The following is a 26629-nucleotide window of genomic DNA, read 5'->3' on the forward strand; positions in this document are numbered from 1 at the left end:
TAATACATGTCTTAACGCCAGATTTGAACTTATGAAGATGAGTCTTCCTGACTCCAGGCTCTGTGCACTATGGTGCCCCCTAGCTGCCTAATTGATAGTAGTTGCTCAATAACTATTCACAGATCATAGATTGGGGAGGGGAGCAGTGGTGGGCAATGAGGGTTAAGTGACTTGCCCAGGGTCACACAACTAGTAAGTGTGAAGAGTCTGAGGTCAGATTTGAACTCAGGTCCTCCTGAATCCAGGGCTGGTGCTTTATCCACTGTGCCACCTAGCTGCTCCTGATCATAGATTTTGAACAAGAATCTTAGAGGTCTTTCATTTCTATAAATGAGAAAAGCAAGGCCCAAAAGTAAGTTAAGTGACTTATCCAAGTTCACATAGATGCCTAGGATCCAAGCTTAGATTGAAACCCAGCAGCCCTGATTCCAAGCCCAGCATCCTTTCCTCTCTGTGCCAGGCCCTGTGCCAGAAACTGGAGATCCGAAGACAAAAATGAAATAACCTTGCCTCTCAGGAGGTGACATTCACCCAGGAGAGCTCACATGTAAGAATGTACAAAATAGATAATGAATTAAGTACGAGATAATCGGGAGGGGGAAGCACCAGCAGCTGGAGGCGGGGATCGGGAAAGGTCTCCTGCAGGAGGAGAGCTTGGAATGAAACTAGGGAACACCATGAGGCTTTGCAACCAGTGACAAGCACCGAAGGGCCAGGTTTTTCTTTTAGGATTCATGTTTGCAAGGTCCCTCTCCATCCTCTGGGTAGGGATGCACCTTCTAAAGAGAAGGGTCAGGGAGGCAGAGCTGATAGCAACAGTACTAGCTAAGTTGAGTCAGAGCCTTGTTATGTGCTTATGTAAGAAACTTCAGAGCCAAAAAGTAGAGCAGAAATTGAGTGCTGAGCCTCACGTCTGATGTGCTCCCAGTGAACCTTTTCTTTGTCCTGAGAAGTTGGCAGCTCTGTTTCTTGCCCTAATCCCTGTTTTCACTCCCCCATGCAGGGAGCCTAAAACCGGGCTCTTATCCAGCAAGCCTCGATAGGCTCTGAGAACACAGAGGCACTAATAGCAATGTGAAGATGGCAGACACAGAGACCTTTCATTAGCTGAGGCTTCTTGAGTTGAGTTAAATAAATGAAGCATCCAAAAAAAAAAAATTCAAGAATGCTCGGGGCCTTTGTTTCTGTTTGGGTTTCTCCAACTGAGGCTGTTACAGCTATAATAATCACATTTTAATCTACAGCTTGACGTTCATTAGTACAAGTATTTTTCCCAGTTTACAATTGAGCAAAGAGGCTTAGGAAGGTGAAATGACTCACTTTAGGTCATACAGATAGGAAAGGCAGACCTTTAGATCTCAGATTTCTGCCCCCTGACTTCAACTCCCTCACTTTTGTTGCTTTCCAATTTAAGGGAATGATTTAAAATTTTTTTCCAGATTTTCAAAGATTAGCTGGCAAAGAAGTATTAACCTATCAATCAACATGCATTTATTTAACACCTATGTATGGGTGGTATACCATAAGGACCCTTGGGCCTTTTCATTTGACCTAATTCAATTTACATCATTACTTAAGTTATACATTAAATTATTACATTATTACTTAAGTTACATTATTACTTGTTATATGTTATGTTATTACTTAAGTTACATTAAGTTATAACTTATGGCTCTGCAGCTGAATTCTTTTATATGTGTTCTCTCCTCCAATTAAAATGAATTCCTTGAGAGCCAGGGCTCTCCCTACCCTGCTATTTATACCAATAGTGCTTAGCATATAGTAAGCACTTAATAAATGTGTGGTTTTTTTTCCTTCATTTATATTATGTATCAGGATAGTATACCATTCACTGAGGATACCAAGACAACCATTTCTAGATCTAACATACAAACATCCACACGGACAAAGGTACACAAGCACACATATACTTATTGTATGTGCTGGGGGCATGAGGATAAAACCAAACAGTTCCTGCCCATAAAGGTGAAATATAGACACATACAACCAATCCTCAACATTTGTGGGTCTACCTTTTGTGACATCAAATATTTGAATTTTTTTTTTTTTTTTTTTTGCAGGTCAATGAGGGTTAAGTGACTTGCCCAGGGTCGCATGGCTAGTGTCAAGTGTTTGAGTTTAGATTTGAACTCAGGTCCTCCTGAATCCAGGGCCAGTGTTTTATCCACTGCGCCACCTAGCTGCCACCTTGAGTAATTTTTTAGTAACCCTATTTTCACTTTTGCATTGGCATCCATGAATGTGCCACTATGCACAGGAGAGGAAATAAATGAGAAGGGATACATGGCAAGTTTGTATCCACAACAAGGAGGAAAGTATTTGTCAAAGTGTTTGGTGAATCCACTCCAGAAAGTGCTAAAGTAACCTTTTAAGTGGCTGATGAGGGAATTAAAAAAATAGAAAATTTGGAGTAGATAAGATGGTCACCCCAGTCCTCTGGCTTGTGCCAAGAGTCCAATCTAATATGCTGCCCATGCTGCTGTGCTCCTGAGGTCCCAAGCCCTGTTTGTGGAGTATTGAGTTCCAACACTGGGCTGGGGACCCTCCCTAGGCATGTGCTTTTCATTGGGGAACAGTTTAACTAAGGTCAAAGGGGAGTTTAGAGATGGCAGGTTGTCCCTTTCTCTTTTTTACCTTGGGCTTCTTCTGCCATTGCAGCCCCTCCCTGTATGCAGAAAAGTGTTTTCAGCAGTGTCTAGAGAAAGATTCCAATTTTTGCTATTTCCCATAGGTTCAATGTATCAACATTTGCATTTTTGATTTTTGCCATTCTGTATAAGTATGTGTAGAATTTAGGGATAGTGAGGAGATCCTGATTTCACTGACATATGGGGCTGAAAACTTGCTTTACCAAGGCAGGATAGCCAATTCTTTGCAACTTATAGTATTAAAGAGTTACCTAGAACTCAGAAAAATTAAGTGACATAGCTATAGTCTCATAATCATGTGTCAGGAAATGGGAGTTGAACTGAGGCCTTCCTGTTGTTGAAGTCAGCTCTTCATCTCCTATGCCACACAGCCTCTCTTTTTAACAAATATATGCATATATAAATGAACTAATTGAAAAAAAAACATAAATTAAGCACTTCCTGAATGCAAAATCCTGTGCTAAGCATTGGGAATATAAATAGTAAAGCAAAGACAGTCCCTACTCTCAAGTATCTCCCTTTCTTCAGACTTTTTTTTTTTTTTGGTGAGGCAATTGGGGTTAAGTGACTTGCCCAGGGTCACACAGCTAGTAAGTGTTAAGTGTCTGAGGCTGGATTTGAACTCAGGTACTCCAGGGCTGGTGCTCTATCCACTTCGCCACCTAGCTGCCCCAAGTATCTCCCTTTCTAACTGAAGATACAAGACATGAAGAAGTTTCAGCTACAAGTCAGGTAGAAAGGCCTCGTGGTCTTTAGGACATGGCGGCAAACCAGAGATTAATGCAGCTTCTTCATTGTCATTCTACAGATAAAACTATGTCTATTTCTGATGATGACCCATTTGACAGTGCCAAAGATTTTGGTAGAATTAACATTCTTTTTTTGGGGGGGGCGGGGTCTCCAGTAGCTATGGCTACTGAGGAGGTGGAGGCTGTAGCACCTGCAGAAATAGTTGACAGATTGAATTTTCATAAGGGTTGTTCCCTTGGAAGATGGCTACAGAGCCTGGTCTGGTAGCTGGGTTCATGTTCTGGGGGCACTGCTAATCCTGGACTTTTGGGCCTACCTAGCAATCAGTAAGTGGTTGGGGACAGTAGGGTAGGAAGTGTGGGTATCTTCTATACCACATTTGGTCACCTCAATGATGAATGTACGTGCTTTACCTCGCTTAAATCCAAGTCACTTGCAAGTCAAATCGTTACTCTCCTGATGTCATTGGTCCTCTTTGAGAACGAAGGATGAACAACATGCGCAATAAATACATAAACACAAGATAATTTGGGGGAGAAATGTATGTTTATCTCCTTCCTTTGTTTCTGCCAACAGCTGGTGGTGGCAAGGAGAAATCAAGAAAGGAAGGCCTCATGGAAGAGGTGGCATTTGATCTGAATTTTGCAGGAAACTAGGGAATACTATTAGAGCGTCCAGTCAATCAAGCATTTATAAGTGTTTTAAATTAATATTAGTAATAGCTACATGACTGGACAGAAAGAACTACTTTCCCTTTCTCCTCCTGTCTTTGTCCCTCTACCAAGAGCCTGCACTGCCTAGATCCCTTATGGGGCTGCCAGAAGGGAAGGACTACATACCTGGTCATGCAATTTGGATTAACTGGAAGTCACCCACTAAAAAGGACCATGAGGCCTTTCTAGCCAACCTGCCACTGAGATCTAAAATCCATTAAGCCTTACCATCGACTTTATTTCTGGGCCTTCCAGACCACTGGATGTTATCATCTGGCCTGCTGTTATACCATAAGGACCCTTGGGACTTGTCATTTGACTTAATTCAACTTACGTTATTACTTAAGCTATACATTAAGTTATTACATTATTAAGTTACATTATTAATTAAATTATATGTTACTACATTATTACTTAAGTTACATTAAGTTATTACTTAAGTTACATTAAGTTATAACTTATGGCTCTGCAGCTAGATTCTTTTATATGTGTTCTCTCCTCTAATTCAAGGAGAGCTGGGACTCTCCCTATCCTGCTATTTATACCAATAGTGCTTAGCATATAGTAAACACTTAATAATTTTTTTTCATTCATTTGTGTTATATACCAGGAAAGTATGCTATTCACTAAGGATACCAAGACAACCATTTCTAGATCTAACATACATACACACAGAGGTACACAAGTATACACATACTTATTCATCTAAGAGCATAATTATTTCAATGTTAAGACATATGACACCTATTTTTTAAAAGTTAATGATCAGATAGAGTACCGGCCCTGAAGTCGGGAGGACCTGAGTTCAAATCCAACCTCAGACACTTAACACTTACTAGCTGTGTGACCCTGGGCAAATCACTTAACCCTCATTGCCCAGCAAAAACAAAAACAGAAACAAAAAACAAAAGTTAATAATCGATTAGCATTTGAATCCCAGATGAGGGTTTCAAAGAACAAAAATTTGAATCTGTATGGGTTCCAGTTTACTTGATACAGATAAACCCAAAATTTGGGGAGAGGCAGAGAAGAGAGTTGAAATTAAAAGGAGAGGAGAGAATCATTTTGGTCCAAGCAAGCAGTAGACAGATTATGCCTGGCATAATCCATGAATTCTAAATTTGTATTCTTATCATGGTAGAGGAAGTCCACTACCATGGTGGATAGTGCTGGGTTAGGGTAGATAGAGTCAGGATGATGTGGATTCAAATCTCACCTCTGACATTAACTGTGTGACCCTGGTTAAGTCACTTTAAGCCCTTTGTGTCTCAGGCATCTTCTAGGATTTATCTGCTGTCATATAGTTTATACTTACTTGACCTTGAGTTGGTTACTTCACCTCTTTTCCTCATCTGTAAAAGGAGGAGAGGATTGAATTTAGTGACCTCTAAGTGGCCTTCCAACTTTAAATCTGTAATCCTATTAATTAGATCTTCCTTTTGGGGTGGAAGAAATTTCCCAATTCTTTCTTAGGCAACTGGGAGTTCCTTAGTCTGACAATAGCTCCTTTGAGAACCATATTCCTATATTCTTATTGAGAGTGAGAATACACTCAAGGGAAGAGGTGTTTAGTAAAAGATTGTAGAGGCTGGATATGCTAAAGGAATCAATTTCACTTCCAGAAGGTTTCAAGGGCCCCTATAGGAATTTATGGAAGGACATTCTATTCACTTTTCTCCAGACCATTCATTGTCTCAATGTCTGGAATTAATTAACAAGTATTAATTGAGTATCTACTGTGGGCAAGGTGCTAGACCTGTCTAAATCCTAATCCTTCAAGGCCCAGCTCAGACCTCACTCCATGGAGCCTTCCTTAATTTGATTCAACAAGTGACAATCTGTCCCACTTCTGAACTCCTTTGGGGTTTATTGTCTATATTGTGCATTTGGAATTTCTACACCTACAATAATTAGCATTCATCATTTCCCTAGCCATATAAGTTCCTAGAGGGCAGGGACTATGACTTTTGATATCTTTCACTTGCAGCAACTAGGAAAGTGTTGGGTATGTAGTGGGAGTAAAAAGTAATGAACCGGAAAAGGAAAAAAAATGCTTAATTAGAAAAGAAGGTCTGGCATAGTAAAGGAGAAGCCAAGGGGTGATGCCTGGTGGCAACTCTCTAGCACATAGTAGGTACTTACCAAATGTTTCTTGAATTAAATTTTCTTTAAACACCTCTATTTCCCCCAACAAAGTAACCCTCACTCCCCCCAGGCAAGCTACATGTAGGCTTACCTACCACCATAATGGGGCAATTAGGTGGTACATTGGGCCTGGAGTCAGGAAGATCTGAGTTCAAGTCTGACCTCAGACACTTGCTAACTCTGTGACCCCAGACAAGTCACTTCACCCTGTTTGCCTCAGTTTCCTCATCTGTAAAATGAGCTGGAGAAGGAAATGGCACACCATTCCAGTATCTTTGCCAAGGAAATCAACTAGGGGGATGAAGAGTTCCAAAGGAGTCATGATGAAAAACACTCTCTGTCTCCAGAGAGAAAACTGATGAACTCTTGAGTGTAAACTAAAGCATATTTTTTTCAACATGACTAATAAGAGAATGTTTTGCATGACCTTTTATGTATAATAGGTATCACATTGCTTGCCTTCCCAATGAGTGGTGGAAGGGTTAAGGGAAGGAGAGAATTTGAAACTAAAAATTAAAATTAAAAAATAACAACTAAGGGGAATGACAGTTTCAAAGGCCTCAGGATAAAAAATGCTATCTAGCTCCAGTGAGGGAACTCATAAATTCTTGAGTGCAAATTGAAGCATATTCCTTTTTATTTTTTTAATTTTTCTTGTCTTTCCTCTGCCTACAACATGGCTAATGTGGAAATACATCTTGCATGACTTCATATGTATAATGAGTATTGTATTTCTTGCCTTCTCAATGAGTGGGAGAGGAGGTAGAAGGAGGAAAAAAATTTGAAATAAATAACAAAAAAAATTAAGGGGATCCAAGCCATCAAAAGCCATTTTTAAAAAGCTCTAAATCACTAAGAGAAATGCAAAGTAAAACCACTCTGAGATACCACTTCACACTTATCAGATTGACTAAGATAATAAAAAAGGAAAAGGAAAATGCTGGAGAGAAAGTAGGAAAACAGTACATTAATGCACTGTTGCTGGAGCTTTCCAATCCTTCTGGAAAGCAATTTGGAAGTATGCCCAAAAGGCTATAAAATGGTGCGTAAGACTTTGACCCAGAAATACTGCCTCTAGTGCTATACCTCCAAGGAGATCAAAGAAAGAGAAAAAGGACCCATATGTACAAAAATATTTATAGCAGCTCTTTTTGTGGTGGCAAAGAATTAGAAACTGAGGGTATATCAATCAATTAGAGAATGGTTGAACAAGTTATGGTATATGCATGTGATAGAATACTATTGCGCTGTAAGAAAATGATGAAGAGGATGGTTTCAGAGAAACTTGGGAAGACATGAACTGATGCAAAGTAAAATGAGCAAAAATAGGAGAACAATTACATAGAACTAGCAATATTGTAAACAACTTAGGGGAAATGGAAGTGTGATATGGACCAGGGGTGTCAAACTCAAATAGAAATGGGGTCACTAAACCATGCATAAGCATCTCTGTAGGCTGCATATTGACTTACTTTTAAAATGTAATGCTTTAGGGGCAGCTAGGTGGTACAGTGAATAGAGCACCGGCCCTGGAGTCAGGAGGACCTGAGTTCAAATCCAGCTTCAGACACTTAACACTTAACTAGCTGTGTGACCCTAGGCAAGTCACTTAACCCCAATTGCCTCACAGAAAACAAAACAAAACAAAACAAAATGTAATGCTTTAGGGGCAGCTAGGTGGTGCAGTGGATAGAGCACCAGCCCTGGAGTCAGGAGGACCTGAGTTCAAATTCGTCCTCAGACACTTAACACTTACTAGCTGTGTGACCCTGGGCAAGTCACTTAACTCTCATTGCCCTGCCCCCCCCCCAAATATAAAATGTAATGCTATGTTTTATTATATTTTTAATTTATTTTCTTCACTATTTCTCAGTTACATTTTAATATAGTTCTGGCTGCATTCTGGAGTATTGTGGGCTGGGCTGCATGTTTGACACCTCTGATGCGGATGATTAAAAATGGATCTCAGAGTCAGACCTGGGTTCCAGTCCAACCTCTGACATATCCTGGATGATTGATTCTGGGTGAGTCACTTAACCTTTCAGTGCCCCAGACTATAAACTGCAGTTAGTCAACTAACATTGATTAAGCAGTTAGTATGTGCCAGGCACTGTACTAAGAGCTGGGGATTCACAGAAAGGCAAAAAATATGGTTTCTCCCCCCCAGGACCTCACATTCTAATAAGGAAGATGATGTGCAAATAGCTACATACATATATACATTTATACATATATATAATGTACAAAGAACTGTATCTATGTAAGATATATACAATTTAGGGGGCAGCTAGGTGGCGCAGTGGATAAAGCACCAGCCCTGGATTCAGGAGGACCTGAGTTCAAATTTGATCTCAGACACTTGACACTAGCTGTGTGACCCTGGGCAAGTCACTTAACCCTCATTGCCCTGCAAAAAAGAAAGCAAGAAAGCAAGCAAGCAAGCAAGCAAGCAAGATATATATGATGTAAATGGAATGTAATTTCAGAGGAAATACACTAGGATTTGGGAAAGGGGAGGGAATAACTGGGAAAATGATGAGAATGGATGAAGAATGTTTATTATGCATCTTTGGGTGGACCACCCAGAGCTAGTCCCTCAGTATATAGATCTGGGACACTTTTGAAGATGGGGGAGGGGGGGGCAGGGCAGGGATTGAGGGGGGTGGGAGGGAGGGATGTTCTCACCACCAAAACCCTTGGGACTGTCAAATGCTTCAACAGCAAAAATGAACACATTTTTTTCCAATGTAAATAACGTTAAAGAAAATGCATTATTGTCCTTTTGGTTGCTATACCCTAAGGACCACTGGACCTTTCCATATGACATACAGTTGAAATTTCTTATCTATTTTGCCTCTTTTATTACAACATGAGCTCCTTGAGAGAAAGCAGTTCTTTGCCTTTCAATTTGTATCCCCAGTGCTCATCACAATGTTTGTTTTTTGTTTTTTGTTTTTTTGTTTTTTACTGTCAAGTGTCTGAAGCCGGATTTGAACTCAGGTACTCCTGAATCCAGGGCCGGTGCTTTACCCACTGCGCCACCTAGCGGCCCCTCACAATGTTTTACATATAGTAAGTGCTTAATAAATACCTTTTCATTTTATTCATTTGTTCATTCCGGGACAATGAGCCTGGCCTAGAATACAACAGCAGACTGGCAGGCTTCATCTTTGGCTTTGAGAAATTGCTCGTTGCTTTTAATGATCTCCAGGCTTCTCTCTGAAACAGTGACCCACTTTTTAAAACAACATTTTGAGAGATATTGTATGTGTACCAGTCTCTGAAAAATTGAACTTGTGGGTCATCCAAAAGGTGATGGAAGGATGCATGATGGAGATGAGTGAGCTGCGACACATCCCTAATGAGACTCATGCTAGAGGAGTGCTCTAAAAGATATGATCAGGAAAACAAAGGTCCAGAAGTGATGGTGGCCTGGTCATGCAGTGACAGTGAGTGATGGCCATTGAGCAGCTTGAATGGTCTGTTGGTATCCATAGAATGTCAAAATATTTAGAAGAGTTAATATGTTGAGTGGAGCCCATGTGGAAGATTTATTGGGGGGCACAGACAAGAGTCACAGAAGATGAAGGGGTATGGATGAATTGTAAGCTGTAATACTGGAAGGAGTACCAGCAACAGTGAGATCACTTGTTGAGTCATTTTAGTCATTCGTGACCCCATTTGGGCTTTTCTTGGCAAAGATACTGGAGTAGTTTTGCCATTTCCTTCTCCATTTCATTTTACAGATGAGTAACTGAGGTAAACAGGTTAAGTGACTTGCCCAGGGTCACACAGCTAGGAGGTGTCTGAGGCTGCATCTGAACTCAGGAAGATGAGCCTTCCTAATTCCAGGCCTAGCACTCTATCCACTGTGCTACCCAGCTACCCAGGAAACTGATAGTCGAGGATATCAGACAGCCACAGTACTGCACAGATAGGCACAGAATGTGAAAACCTAGAGGAAGGAGGCCCCCAGTGCATGGAGTAGTAGAGACAGCTAGGTACAACAAAAAGAACACTAACAACTCTGAAGTTAGAAAACCTAAAGTCAAATTTTACCTCGGATCCTTACCATCAGTGTGACTTTGGCCAAATCCCTTACCTCTCTGAGCCTCAGTTTACTTCTTTGTTTGTTTGTTTTGGTGGGGCTATGGGGGTTAAGTGACTTGCCCAGGGTCACACAACTAGTAAGTGTCAAGTGTCTGAGGATGGATTTGAACTCAGGTACTCCTGAATCCAAGGCCAGTGCTTGATCCACTGCACCACCTAGCTGCTGCCCCCCTCAGTTTACTTCTCAGTAGAATGAAGGAGTTGGCCTATGGAGCCTTTGAGGTCCCTCCCACCTCTCAGTCTATCATCCTATGACATGGGAAAAATTCATGCAGGATGAAAAGGAAGGGATGGACTGTGGTTTGCAGGGCTGGGGGCAATGCCCCATGGTTTCACTCACAGCTCCACTGAAATATGCCTTTACCACATTTACAACCTGACATATGAGGAAATTGAGGGGGTTAGGACAGCAAGTGGTTAATTATGGGAATTGAATGAACCACACTGACTCCATCTTGTGATTCAATTCTGAAGCTAGCTCGGTACCTTTTCTGTTCAATTAAGGGTCTAGTCCAACTTCTATCTGTGAGAAAACTTTATTCAGTTGTAGGAATTGGGAAAAAACCTTATTATATTGTTTGAACCTAGCCCTGTGAGGCTGGGAAGCTGGACCACCCTTAGCCAAGGACCTAGGCTATACTGATCAGAAACCCAGTCAGATGCAAAGACTGATGCAAGTTTTCTCACAATTGTACATCTCAAACAATTGGTAGGTCTTATTTGAAAACTGACTCCACACTGATCAATTAGTTATTTTTCCATACTCCGATAGTTCACAGACATAGGGGGAGGGGTACCTCCTTTTCTGATTTCAGGGAATTGCACCTGTTCTCTCTCCCCATCCCAGCTTGGAAAGTCCCCAATATTTCATCCAATTAGAAATCAGATTACCTATTGTTGCATTGTTAACTTTTAATTAATTGGTCTTATTTGATTGTTTTTAATGTATAAAAGTCTGTTTCTGCCCCCCCCCATTCTGGGTCCAGCCCTAAGATGAGGAAGGGATCTGGTCCTAATTTGTTAGGCAATTGGCACGCATTACTTAATAAATCGATATGCTCAGAAGCTTGAACTTTTGTTTCCTTAGTCATTTCTTTCATCCACCACACATGCTAGTAACTGCTTAGGTACTGCTGGATTCCTGACATTCAATGGGCAGGCACCTGGGTTCTGTCTAGATTTAGAATTTAGATTACAAGAGTTGGAAGGAACCCCAGAGATCATTGTCTAAATTTCTTCCTAGCTCTATGTCAAATGAAATGGAAAGATCCCTTTCTCCTCTATTTCCTTGTCTCTTTCTCTCCCCTCTTTTCTCTCCCCATCTTCTGTCCCTCCCTCCATTACTTCCTCTATCTGTTCCTCCCTCTCTACTTCTCTTTCTCCTCCCCTTCTCTTTCTCTTCCTATCTCCTCTTTCTTTCTCCCTGACTTTTTCTCCCCCTTCCCATCTCCTCTGTCTTTCTCCTTCATCTCTCTGTCTTTGTTTCTCTCTCCATTTCCTGTCTGTCTTCCTGATTCTTTTTCTCCCCCTTTGTCCCCCTCCTCTTTTCCCCATCTCCTCTGTCTCTGTCTTTCTCCCTCTCTCTTCTCATCTCTTCTGCCTCTCTCCTTTTCTTCACTGTTTCCTCTTCACCCGCCCCGCCACACACACATTAAATAATTTTGATAAATTCCCAGAACATTTTATCTGGTTTCTCATTTCCTGACATCTGTGGTCCTAGGAGAGGGACTGGGAAAAGATGAGGCGTTCTTGTCTGTTATTTGTTAAGAACAGTGACATTCTGTGTGAGCAGAGGCCTGAATTTCACATTTAAAGAGCTGAGCTAGTGATCTTTGGTCGAATTGGATTTTTCCTCTTTTTTCCCTTAATCCTCTTTCTTAATGAAGGTTGTGAGCAGATTAATCGAAGTTTGTAGGAAAGGAGGCAAAATGTATTGAAAATAAAGGAATCTTGGAAAGGCCAGGGATGGAGGTTAATTGCAACTAACAGTCCTCTTGTAGATTTAAGCAAAGCCTCCTTCTCCCTGGGGAGGACTCTGCTGATGCTTAATCCCTTTTAAGCCTAGTGTCAGCAGGAAGTGCAAATTCTGCTTCCTTTTTGGTACCCTTCTTCCTCTTCAATCTCTGCTCATACTGTCACTATGTCCCTTGTCTCTTATGTGATATAAGGGGCTAGAATCTTCACAAACCATGCTGCCCTCCATATTTTGTACCTCCCTGCAAATGTGGCTCAGATATAGCTCTCTGTAGAAGGCCTGACCTTAAGCAAAATAAGATAAATTGGAGATAATCTCAAAGGGAAGGCACTAGCATTAAGAGGATAGGGAGGGGCAGCTAGGTGGCGCAGTGGATGGAGCACCAGCCCTGAAGTCAGGAGTACCTGAGTTCAAATCTGGCCTCAGACATTTAATACTTACTAGCTGTGTGACCCTGGGCAAGTCACTTAACCCCAATTGCCTCACTAAAAAAAAAAAAAAAAAAAAGAGGATAGGAAAAGGCTTCTTGCAGAAGGCGGGATTTTACCTGAAACCTGAAGGAAGCCCAAAGGTAGAGACAAGGAAGCAGAATTCTAGGCATAGAGGACAGCCAGAGATGGAGTGTCTTGTGGAAAGAACAGCAAGGGGGCCAGAGTTATTGAATTGTAAAGTACATGGAACAAAGTAAGGTGTAAGGAGCCTGGAAAGGTAGAAGGGGGAGTGGATAGCATTACTTACTGAATTTGAAGTCAGAGGACCTGAGTGCAAAACCTTGTTTGGACAGCTCAGATTGGTCTCTTCCCTGACCAATCTAACCCAAATCTGACCTTTAATCACATAATGTCTCAGGGCAGATCCAATATTCTGGATTGAATTTATATAACTGTGTGTATGGGGCACCTCGTAGATAGAGTGCTGGGTCTGGAGTCAGGAAGATTAATCTTCCTGAGTTCAAATCTGGTCTTGGACACTTACTTACTTACTGGCTGTGTGACCCTGGGCAAGTCACTTCCACCCTGTTTGCCCCAGTTTCCTCATCTGTCAGATGAGCTGGAGGGGAAAAAAATGGCAAACCAATCCAGTATTTTTGCCAAGAAAACCCCAAGTGGGGTCATAAAGAGTCGGGCACAACTGAACAACAACTGAACAACAATAGGAAACTGTATGTCTTGTGCCCCTGATTAGATAGTAAGCTCTTTAGGGGCAGGGGCATTCCCCATATTGTGTAGAACGGGACCAGCCACAGCCTAAATACTTTAATTCTTTGTGAATCTGTGATTTCTTCAGTATAGGAACTCCCTTCACCCATGTAAATTACAACTGAAATTTATCACCCTGGGGCTATCCTGGTGGTGAGCCTTTCCAAACTAAACTTAGCAAGGCTGGTTTTCAGACAAAGGATACAGGGTCCCATCATCAAACCTATACACAAAACCTTTAAAACTTAGTCATATATGACTTTCCCAAGGCTTCTGCTCAACTGGTATAGCCTCCCTGTCAGTTGGGAAACATTTATTAAACACCTACTATGTATAGTGCACTATGTTAAGTACTGAGGACACAAAGAAAGGTTAAAGATATTCCCTGTTCTCAAGAAGCTCAGTCTACTGGGGGGAGATGACATTCAAACTACTATAGACAAACCAAATAAATTGGAGATAATCTATAAGGGAAGGTATTAGCATTAAGGGGAATTAGGAAAGGCTTCCTACAGAAAGTGAGATTTTTATCTGTGACTTGAAGGAGTCAGAAGGTAGAGACAAGAAGGGAGAGTGTTCCAGGCATGGGTGACAGCCAGCGAAAATGCTCTGGGGCTGGAGGGGGAGTACCTTGAACCCTGGGTCACCCCTACACCACGAGAGATTACCAAAAAGAACCTTAGCGGGAGATATGGCATATACTACATAAATATTTGTTGAATGAATGAATGAATATACTGTAGTTGGGTTTTTAATTCAGTCATGTAGAACATGAAGACCAAAAAAAAAAGAAATAGCCCTTGCCCTCAAGAAACTTACATTTTAGCCAAAGGAGATGTGCGTGTATATAATACACAAATTGGTATTTTATTTAGGTATGTTTATTATATATAAAATATAATTATATTTTAATATATATTTTGCATGAATAGATTATAGATCCTATAGATGTCATTATGTATTAAATCTATATATATAACACATGCTATAGATACATAAATATATATATATACATACATACACACACACACACACATGAAAACTTAGGGTTGGGGGAGGACACCTGGCATTTGGGGGATTTTTTGGATGAAATTTGTTTCCATTCTGCTCGAAGGACCATAATGATCTCTAAAAGGAAATGATATCAGAGAGTTCTGCAGTAGGATTATTATAGCAGTAATAGAAGCCCCTTCTCTTTGTTCCTTTCTGACAGTCCTTTGATTTTTCTCCAATTCATTTTAATAGCATGCTGGCATCGGTAGCAATGGCTGAAATGTTATGACAGATTTTGAAGAAATTAATTGATTTTGTTGAAGGGGGCTGGTCTAAACCCTAGTCCCAAAGCTTGGGGGAGAGGTATTGCAAAGATGAGAAAACAAAGCATTCTGAATTCCTTACAAGAAATGCATTTTTCTTAATGACTGATGGTGATATTTATCACTAATGAGAAAATGAAAGGCTAGAGAGAGGAAGTGACTTCTCTCTAATCTCCTAGTGATCAAAGGCACAGATGATGCCCTCAGTTATTCAAACTTTAATTCAGTGCCTTCAGGGAGGGAAGTGATGTACTGGGCACTGTGGGAATCCAGAAGAAAATAAGATTCAGCTCCCCTCCTTCAAAGAACATATGATTTACTTAGGGAGTGAAAAACCTGCACAGATTCTTTAGCTTGGCATTAACAGAAAATGTGTCAGAAAAATACAAGGTAGCTGAGTACCATCTCTCATAAGTCCTGAAAGAACAGGGTAAGGTGATGAGCAGAATTTGATGGGAGGAGCTGAGTTAGTGTCAGAATCACCCAAACTAACACAGTTTTACATTATAGCAGCCTTGGAGTCTTCAGGGTTGGGTCTGGCCACACTCTAGGAAGTCAGTTATTAGCTCTCGCTAGAGCAGAAGCATATAAAAGGTTTCCTGTCTGAGGCAGGCAGTGCTGTATTTCAGGAACTTCTTGTCCCTGGTATATTGTCTTTTCTTTTGCTCCCTGTATTGCTTGCCTAATCTCGACCTAAAACTTTTATCTTGACCTCTGGCTACTGTCTCCTGACTTGGCTTTGATTTACTTTCCTGCTGTGATCTCTTGAGGGTTTTTGTTTTTGCTTTTTGTGTGTGTGTGATTCCTGGTTTCTGTTCTAATTTTAACTCTTTGCTTTGTGATCTTGCTCTGCTCCCCACCCACTCCACCCTCTATGAGGTCTGGGCATTCTCTAAGTACAACCTGACCTCTAACTTACTCCTCAAAACCTATAATGTTTCTCTCCATCTAGGAGGAGCACAAGAAGTGGGTAAAAGAGGCACAAAGGGAGTAGTTATAGGAACAAGAGAATCGAGTCTGTGATAACTAACTCTGCACCTAGAATATAAGAGATTATGATGAGGGGTGGGGTGTTGTTAAATGCCAATCTGAAGAAATGTTGAGAAAGAGGACTTTAAAAACTCATTGGGGGGCAGGTAGGTGGCACAGTGGATAGAGCACCGGCCCTGGATTCAGGAGGAACTAAGTTCAAATCTGGCCTCAGACACTTAACACTTATTAGCTGTGTGAACCTGGGCAAGTCACTTAACCCCAATTGCCTCACCAAAAAAAAAAAAAAAAAAGAAAAGAAAAGAAAAAAAAAACCTCATTGGATTTGATGACTAGAAGGTCATCAGTGACCTTTGAGAAAATAGTTTCCATTGTGTTGTAGGAACAGAAGATAAAGTGGGGGCATTGGTTGTTTTGGGGGTTTTTTTTGGTCAAACAGTTTGGTAGTGAAGAGAGAGATGAGATAGTAGATAATCAAAGGAAAATTGTGGTGATTGGGGAGACATGAGTATCTTTACAGTCAGAGGGGAAGGAACCAGTAGAGAGGGAGAAATTGATAATGCATGAGAGATGAAGAATGACTAATGGCTTGGGGTTTTAAAGGATGCAGAAGGGAATAGAATCATGGGTGTAAATAGAGGGATTAGCTTTAGAAAGGAGTAGTGATAGACCTAATCTTTTGTGCCCTGAGAGGAAGAAAAACCATGAAAGATGATACTAAGAAGCTTTGAGGAATCAAGGAGAAGACTGTGAAGGAATTTACTTCAAATGATCTCAGGGTTCTCAGAGAAGTAGAAGGCTAGATCATCTGTTGTACTGGAGTTGCAGGTGACATTGGGAAGGGAGAAGAGAGAAGAAAAATTTTAGAACAGTCACTGTAGGTACTCTGGTAGCCACTCCCCTGATAGTTTATGTTCGATATTGGAATAAAATGAGATTCATGGGTGATTTAACACTTAACAAAAGATCGTACTTAGTCATAACAAGAGATATTCAACAAGGATATGCAATGAAGATACTATGAGTTAATTTGTCTGAGAGTAGCACTCCTGCCTCTGAGTTGCCCATCATGATCTGCTAGCCACCTGGAATTCTTGGGTTATTTTTGGTGACCAGGAAGTGATGTAAATATCAAGGGTCTTTAGTCTCCTTATCAAATATCAAAGATAGTTTTAACACCTTATAGGTAAAAACTAGTCTAACTTGCATGGAGGTTGGGCACTAATATATTGCTCCCAACACAGTGGGGAATGAGGTAGGGAGTCAATAAGGGTAGAGTAGATGTTGGTGAAAAGCAGTGAGAGCCCATCTGAGGGCAAAATTGTAAGAAAGAGTCCTGGATTTGGAATCAGACACAGAATTCAAAGCCTTGCTTTGCATTTAATACCTGTTTGACCTTGAGCAAATCTTTTCTCTTTTCTGGGGTTCAGTTTCCTAAACCGTAAAATGAACAGGTTAGTCCAGAGGATCTTTAAAGTCTTCAAAGGTTCCAAATCCTATGATCCTACTATAAATTTGAAATAGGTGAAATCAGTTTGGTTTTTATAATTTTCTTTGGCAGACTTGGAAGAGGAAGAGAGAAATTGGGTTGAGATTCAGAGGCATGAATTTCAAAAGAGGAAGTTCATCATGGCATATGTAGTAGTGAGGTGCCAATGCTATTGATGGTAATGGAGAAATGCTTGTTTAGGAAAAGCAATGATTAATTTTTGATCTATTAAATTCCAGTTTTGGTTGTGGGCAAGTAACCAAAGGTGATGGAATTAGGTGGAAAGCTGAAGAGGAGAACACAAAGGGTAAAGTAGTAGTGTGCTCAGAAGCCAGTAAAGAAACCTAAAGCTATGCAGTCATCACTTGGGGGCCTAGCAGGAACTCAACAAGGAGAACAAAGCAGGTGTCCAAAACATAGGACCAAGATTCAGCCAGATGAGGAATATGAGGTCTAAATGTATATAGTCCTTAGCTAGAACTCTTAGAGCCCTATGATATCCTTCCTTCCTCCCCCTTTAAAAAAATCCCATATAAGGGGCAGCTAGGTGGTGTCATGGATAGGGTGTTGGCCCTGGATTCAGGAGGATCTGAGTTCAAATGTGGCCTCAGACACTTGACACTTACTAGCTGTGTGACTCTGGGCAAGTCACTTAACCCTCATTGCCCTGCAAAAAAACAAACCACTTAAAATAATGACTGGCAAAGATCTCCCCACTAGCTTATTCCCTCTAGTTTGGCTTTTTCCTACCCAGATGAGTTAATATTGGAGAAACAGATTTCATCATATGTTCTCCCTTTAGACTTATTAAAACCTTTTAATTAAGGTTGATCCAAGTGCTATTGAGAACACTCAATGACATTTTCCACCACCGAAATTTCTTTAAATCTCTTAGGGATATCTCTTTGAGGGTATAGTTGTTCCATCTGAAGTCATTGGGCCTATAATTCTGTTAAGTTGCAACGAGGGCCAAATATGTAATAAACATATACCTTTATTAAAATAATAATGTACATATTGATTAAATACTTTTGCATATTAACATAATAAAAATGTTATTTGAAACAAGATTTAAAGATAAATATCTAAGCACGAATTGCCTTCTTATATTATTATTAACTCTGTTCAATATCTGCTTGATTTACTCAACTATTGGGTTAAATTTCCAGGATAATCAATTCACTGCTAACAATTCACTTTGAATTTTCTTTTGTATTGTTAGAAGCCTTCTGAGGCACATGAAAGTTCAGCAGTGCTTTGGGCTAAACAGAAGTTTGGTTTAATGTCAGAATTTTTCTAAATATTTGCTTTGTCACATAGAAGATGTTTTTTCCCTATATATTTGCCTCATGACCTCCTGCTGCTCACTCTGATTACCTAGCCAGGAAATCTATCCAACAGCAGATGGCTTCATATACCCTGTGTAGGCTTCCAAAATGTCTCTTTAGCTGTTTTCTTTCCTTTATTAAGTCAGACCAAAAAATATGGAGAAAACTTCAGGGTTTTCTTCCACCTTGGTTAAGCAAATCTGCAAATCCAGTGATTACTTCCCCAATCAGGATATAGTTACCTGGATGACTATGCTGTCAATTATCCATTTATTTTTCTTTGAAACTTACCCTCAGTAGGAAAGCTCTTTGTACAAAATACTAACAATTCATGCCAATTAGCTCACTTTGGCATTTTCTTTTGAAACCTATATTTATAAAAGGGCTTTGTCCTTTCTCTATTTAACCTTTATAGTGAACAGAATAGCTGTGAAATCAGGAATATAAGTAGTGGTCCTTTTAGGATAAAAGGCCAAGAACCCCAAGCAGCATCTTGTGGGGGAAAGATAAAATGTGCTAGATTTGGACCTTGGTGGAAATTATACCTCTACTAATTACTATAGCTGTGTGACATTGGGCGAGTCACTTCATTTTTCTAGGCCCACAGTTCCTCAACTCTAAAGTGAAAAATTGAGCCAGATAACCTATGAATCCCTTTCAACTCTTAAAAACAAAGCAAAACAGGGGCAGCTAGGTGGCGCAGTGGATAGAGCACCGGCCCTGGAGTCAGGAGGACCTGAGTTCAAATCCGACCTCAGACACTTAACACTTACTAGCTGTGTGACCCTGGGCAAGTCACTTAACCCCAATTGCCTCACTAAAAAAACAAAAACAAAAACAAAAACAAAAACAAAAACAAAAACAAAGCAAAACAAAATAGAACTTGAACTTAGGTGACATTGGGTAAGTCACACTAGATCTCCTGGCTCCATTTTTTTCTTCTATACATAGTTTTGGGAAGATTGGGCTAGGTGACCTGTAAATTCCCTTTTATGTCTTAAAACAAAAACAATTTATGTGTGACCTTGGGCAAATTATTTGACATTTCTAGCACATTGTAAGTGCTTTATTAATGATGAATGAATGAGGGGGCAGCTAGGTGGCACAGTGGATAAAGCACCAGCCCTGGATTCAGGAGTACCTGAGTTCAAATCCAGCCTTAGACACTTGACACTTACTAGGTGTGTGACCCTGGGCAAGTCACTTAACCCTCATTGCCCTGCAAAAAAAATGATGAATGAATGAATGAATGCAAGAATCAGACTGTCTAGGCAAAATGAATGGCTTAGGAAGTGAAGGTGGGCCAGACATAATAGCCCCTGGGCTGTCCTGGCTCTTCCCAGACATCTAGCCATGAGGAAAGAAGTCTGGAGGCCCCAGATATTCTATGATGCCAGGACTGTTAGATTCGAGAGCTTTCCAAACTAGAGTTTTGTAACCTTCAGACTCTCAAATACACCTTTTAGTGTTGCTGGAGCTTCAGGGGGTCTGGGACAATTCTGGTTACTGCTCTATGGGCTCCGTTACTCTCTGCTGCGAATTCACAATATGGTATGCAACTTGGCCATTATTAGGGTCAAGCTGTCCAGTAGCTAGTCAGACCATACTGTTTGGGTGCCAAACCAAAATAGATGTGTACCAGTGATTAAGGAGAGTACCAGATGGAGAGATGGTCACCTCCCTCCACCCTCTATAGGAGGCAGGAGCTGAGCTTGAAAGAGAACAAACCTAAACCTATTGTGTGGTATAGCACTGGGCTTCTTAAACTTTTTCCACTTGTGATCCCTATTTGTCTGAGAAATTTTTATGTGATCCTGGGTATATAGGTATATAAAATAGGTATACATAGCCTTTTACCGTTGCCAAATTTTTGCAACCCCCATATTCAGTTATATGACCCCCATATGGGGTCATGACCCACAGTTTAAGAAGCTTTGGTATAGGAGGCAGCTAGGTGGTGCAATGGATAAAGCACCAGTTCCAGTTTTTGGAACTGGAAACTTTTCCAGTTTTCCCAGCAGTTTTTTTCAGATAGTAAGTTCTTCCTCCACTAGTCAGTGTCCTTGGGTTTATCAACTCTTTGCTACTATGTTTGATTTCTTCTGGGTGTTGTTTTATACTAGTTTAAGAAGCACAAATAAAGGGAGTGACTGGGAATAAATCATGCAGAACTGTGCTGGCAAAAAATTCACCTGACCGAAGGGTGGAGGGAGGAGATGGGGGAAGATCACTTGGGGTATAGCTTAAGGAGAAAAAGATATATCCTAGCACAGAGTTTTCAAACTTCAGGTGGCAAGTGCTGGCAAAATTCTGGAGTGCTACCTAGACCAGATTATAACATAATTGGGAAATGTGTAACAAAATAAAGGTCAGCTAGATGGCTCAGTGGATAGAGCACTGGGTTTGAATTAAAGAAGACTTATCTTTATGAGTTCAAATACAGCCTCAGACCTTTACTAGTTGTGTGACCTTGGGCAAATTCACTCCAGTATCTTTGCAAAGATAACCCCAAATCTCGTAACAAACAATCAGACTCAACTGAAAAACAATCGAACAAATCAAGTGTGACAAAATAAACATACAATGAGACATAGATGTTAATTTGTATTTTCCTAAGTCAGTATGTAGCCCATAAGGGATCCATTTCTATTTGAATTTGACACCATTTTGCCCTAGACATCTCATTCAGTTGTCTGGGGAATGGAGCTGAACAAGTGAGTGGATGGGAGAAAATGGACAAAGCTGGTGGCTGAGTGGAGGGACAGGGTTTGTGGGAAGGTATGCAGGTGAGGCTGGCTCTTGCCTTTATCACCAAGGAACATATACCATGGGACAGCAAGTTTAACGGATAGACTACTGACCTAGTAGGCAAAAAACCAGGGAGGGTTCAAGTCCTATCTCTAAAATATACTGGCAGCATGGTTTTGGACAGATCACTTAAGAAATCACTTAAGCAGGCAACTCAATAAACTATGTCTAGAGATTAACATTAAGTGAGGGGGTTAAAACTAGTTCATAGATTTAAAGCTAGAAGGTACCCCAGATATCATGCAGTCTAATCTCATCATTTTATAGAGGAGGAAACCGAGCCCCAGAGGGAGCAAGTAACTTATCCAGGGTCATAACAGGTGAGATTTGAACCCACTATGCCAACTGCCGTCCTCTATTGCACCAAATTAGAATTGTGCATTTCCAACATGTGCGCCCTAGAGAGCAAGGCTGGGGGCCTCCAGCTGCAGCAAGATTGGCAGGAGTGACTGTGTTTGTGGGATGAATGACTTGCTGCTGAGTTACTTATTTGCTAGTGCAAGGAACTAAAGGGGAGAGTTTTCAGACAACAGATTTAAACTTCAAGGCATCCTGCACTTGATGCATTTTTCAGGGCATGAGGTTCAGTATAATTATGCATTCGAAAGAGAACAAGGCTTTGAAACAGGACCTGAGTTCAAATCCTTCCTTCTGCACTGATGTTGGGCAAGTTACTTAACATCTCTGTGCCTCAGTTTACACATCTGTAACCTGAGAGGGTTGGACAAGATGTCCTTTCCAATTCTAAATATATGAGCCTATGCTCTTCATGAGAGAGCCTTGGTGTGAGAAAGTCTGGGTTCACATCCTGTGGTATCACATCCTTACTTAGTGGTATGGCCATGGACAAGGCATTTAACCTCTCAGTGCTTCCAGCAACTCTTTAAGATCAGTGTGATATAGCAGTAGAAAGAGCTCTGACTTTAGAGTCAGAGGGTCTGGCTTCCAATTCCATTTCTGATGCTTCCTATCTGTGAGACCTTAGGTAAGTCACAACATCAAAGCCATTTGTATGAGAAACTGTCTCCCCTTCTCAGAAATTTGTATAAAAGGAAAAAGCTATCTCAGAACCAGAGGGAGAGCTTCTGAGAGTCTGGATTTGAGAGACTAGAGCAAGCACGGCATTTCTAGCACAACTCTGAGGAGCAGAGGAAAGGATGAGCTGTGGTAGAAAAGGGCGATATGGAGGAGAGTTGTGGGCTCTGCAGGTATCTCAAGGAAGAGGGTTTGGGCTGGGTAAAAACAATAGGGCATTACAAATAGAAAAAGGGATTCATCTGGCCCTCTCTCACTTTATTGCTGTTTGTAAAAATGAGGACAAGCAAATTATGTGATTGCCATTACCTTAGAACCTCAAACAGTATCATCTGGGACCAGGACCATCTACCCTTGATAGCCTGACCTGATGGACTAGTGGGAAAGGGCTGTGATATTCATCAAATTAGGACTCCTGGGAGCAGCTAGGTGGCGCAGTGGATAAAGCACCGGCCCTGGATTCAGGAGGACCTGAGTTCAAATGTGGCCTCAGGCACTTGACACTTACTAGCTGTGTGACCCTGGGCAAGTCACTTAACCCTCATTGTCCCACCAAAAAAAAAACAAACAGAAAAATTAAGACTCCTGGGAGCATTTAATATGTTTCAGATAGAAAAAACAACAGATAGATAGAAAACATTCAGATAGAAAAAAACAACAAGTAGAAAATGGGCCCCTATATGAAGTATGGCCTTTTTGAATACCAGGTTATCTTTCAATTTGTTCAGTGCCCCTTGCAATCTTTCAAATTTTCATAAAGTCAGCTTTTCAAGACCTACCCAGATCATGGGCTAATAGTCTATGCCAGCAATATACTTAGAGATTCCTGAGGCTTGGTACAGTCACAGCATTTGAGGAAGTCAAGAAGAGAGTGAGATAGGTATATATACACACACGTATGTATGTGTGTATACATACACACGTATATGTATATATGTGTGTATGTTCATATATGTGTGTGTATATATATATATGTATGTATTTTTCTTTTTCCCCCCCTTTTAACCAGAACTTTGACTTCATCTGTGGAAGAGAGCACCTAGTTAGGAAATCCATCTACTAATCTAGATCTGTCCCTTCTCATAACTTGTCATTTTAAAGCAGAAATTCTTAACACAGAATCCTCTGACCATGATCTTGGATGGGAAAAAAGTACCTCGTTATTTTAACATAATTGGTTTCCCTATATATTTAAAACCATTCTGAGAAGGGACCCACAGGTTTCACCAGTGGGGTCCATGACACACAAAAAAAGAGTTTAAAAACCACTGTGAGAGTTGTTTGGGGGCATTGTGAGAGATAAGATAACTTGCCTAAGGTCAAGTAGCCAGGTGGACTGGAACCCAGGTCCTTCTTGACCGACTCCATGGCCATTTTTCTATCCATTGACACCGTGTTACCTCACTGCCTCAATAATAAATAGGGGGGAAGGAGAAAGAGTGCTTCAGACATCCTTGATAACCTGGTTGGTTCTTTTGGATGACAACGCTTGATAGAGAAGCGGACAAACATGGAGATCATGACTAGCTTCAGCTCCCACTTCCACTTAGTCCATTGAACTTTTACTGTCTCTAAGAAAGCCTGTCTTCTGACTCGTGCTTTCACTTGGATCCCAGCTTGAAGACCCCTCTTTCCTGGGGAAGGGTCTTTGCTCAAGCCTACTAATTTGCCTCAAACCACTAGTCTGCATCAACTCCCAAGAGGGGAAGGCTGTCCTCCATCAGTATTTGTTAAATGATTGGTTACCTGGGGAATATTTGCTAAGTGATAAATGAACTGAAAAGATGAATGAATCCCTCTGGCGCCCAGTAAGGTGAAGGATACAAAAGGATAAGAAACAGCCCCTGCTGAAGGTCTAGTGGGAAGATGAAGCTAAACAATATACAGCAATAGAAAGCAGACCCCCGGCCCTCACAAGGGATTAACCATACAGAACAACTCACAGGGACTCCTGAGCCATAGAAAGCAAACCCTCCACATTCACAGAGATCAAATAATACAAAATATCAGAGGAAACTCTCAGCCCTCAGGAAGATGGTTCTGTCAGTCTCTGTCACTGAGAGTAAGGAAATCAGTGAGTACTGAAATGACAAAGAGTAAGGCAGGCAGTGGGAATAGGGGAGCAGAACAGAGAGCTTGCTCTTTTCTTTTTTTCCTTTCTTTTCCTCTTCAGTTTTTCTTTCTCTTCCCAGCTTAGAGGACAGGGAATGACAGGATGGGGAGACTCTGGGCAGGAACAGAGAGGATAGACTAGTCCAGATTGGGAAAAAAGGGATATCTCTGGGGAAACTTGAGGTTTGTAGACTTCCAAAGCAGTCCTCATAGTTTAACTCAGGCTTTGGTATTCTATGGCATGAATGCTGAAAATAATATCATATGAGATAATTTTTAAGGGTTCGGCAGCTGCAATGGTGAAGTTGCCATATACTGTCTGGGAGATGTCTCCCTTTCTGGAATTAGCTCTTGCCTTTTCTTCCATGCATCTCAGGTAACCATTGTCCCACGCTGCCTTGTGGTTGTCCAAAATCTCCCATCCTACCTGGGCCTCCTTTCTGATCCTACAGATATGATGATAGTGACAGAAAAATGGTTAATATATCAAATGTAATATCACCTATTAGCTGCTACTCCCTTGAACCACCCTAGTAATCTCAGAATTCTAGTGATGTCCTTGCATTCCTACTTTTGGAGACATTTACTCTAAATTACGTTAAGTCCCCACCGGGGACCTGCGTGTAAACAGAGCCAGTTTGAGCCTGATCAGCTGCCAAATGGCTTCTGATGTTCTTGTGTCCCTCATTGGGATTTATGGTGTTAGATCATGAAGAGTTAAAAAACAAAACAAAACAAACAAATAGAATGAAATGGTTTTTCTTGCCTGTATTGCCAAGGGTGGCTGGGGTCCCATGACCACATCTCACTACCTAATATGACCCCCTTCCCCTTTTCTCCTAAAAGTATAAGAACCTTTCCTGTAACTTTCCTGGTGGGACATCCTGTATGGTGGCTGGTTGTGACCCTGGTATCAAGGGTAAATGATTTTTCAAAAGTTCTACACATGGGTAGAAGAGGAACATGAACCCAATAAACCTACCTTTCAACCCAAACTCCTGGTTCTCAATTATCCTTAATCTTAGGTATTGATTTTTTTTTTTTTTAGTGAGGCAATTGGGGTTAAGTGACTTGCCCAGGGTCACACAGCTAGTAAGTGTTAAGTGTCTGAGGCCTGATTTGAACTCAGGTCCTCCTGACTCCAGGGCCGGTGCTCTATCCACTGCGCCACCTAGCCACCCCCTAGGTATTGATTTGATTGTCAGGTAACATTATCACAGTATGACATTCACTGCAGGTTATGGTACAATGGATAGAGCCCTGAACCTGCAGTTAGGAAGACCTGAGGTCAAATTTGACCTTAGATACCTCCTAGTTGTATGACCTTGGGCAAGTCACTTAACTCTGCTTTCCTCAGTTTCTTCAACTGTAAAATGAGGATAGTAACAGTACCTACCTAAGTGTTTGGGTTGTTGTGAGGATCGAATGTTATGATATTTGTAAAGCATTGAGGACAATGTTTGGCACCGATGACTGAAGATCCATCTGAGTACTGACAGAGTAGAATAGTTTGTCTTAAAACCCTCTTCCAGGGGCAGCTAGGTGGCTCAGTGGATAAAGCACTGGCCCTGAATTCAGGAGTACCTGAGTTCAAATCCAGTCTCAGATACTTGACACTAGCTGTGTGACCCTGGGCAAGTCACTTAACCCTCATGGCCCTGCAAAAAAACCACCAAAAAACACTTCTTCCAGAATTGAGGCATATTTTGCTTCTATATTTTGGGGTGGGGTTTAAATTGCTTGTGAAAGATCCTACTGGGAGGAGCCCAGCCCCATCAGAACTCTACTTAGGGGCCTTATCTGCCTTGAGAACATTCTTCTCATCTGTTCATCTCATCCTGGTGCAAGTCTTTTTTCTAGTTTTGTTAAAAGGGGAGGGGGATGCCAGAATAAGAAATAGCTTGGCATTGTGCAAAATTCAGGAAGCATTTGGGCCAGGGGAGGCTATGTGAAAGGCAGAGATAGCATTGACTTTAATTCTTATTTGCAC

General features: G+C 41.1%; 1 protein-coding gene across 2 annotated transcripts in view; it reads left to right on the plus strand.

Moving 5' to 3' along the window:
* The window catches only part of EFR3B (EFR3 homolog B), a 130535-nt gene that overhangs the window by 31038 nt on the left and 72868 nt on the right, over positions 1 to 26629 (plus strand). The gene's annotated exons all lie outside the window — the stretch shown is intronic.

The sequence above is a fragment of the Dromiciops gliroides genome, chromosome 2 (assembly GCF_019393635.1).
Source record: "Dromiciops gliroides isolate mDroGli1 chromosome 2, mDroGli1.pri, whole genome shotgun sequence".
Lineage (NCBI taxonomy): Eukaryota > Metazoa > Chordata > Mammalia > Microbiotheria > Microbiotheriidae > Dromiciops > Dromiciops gliroides.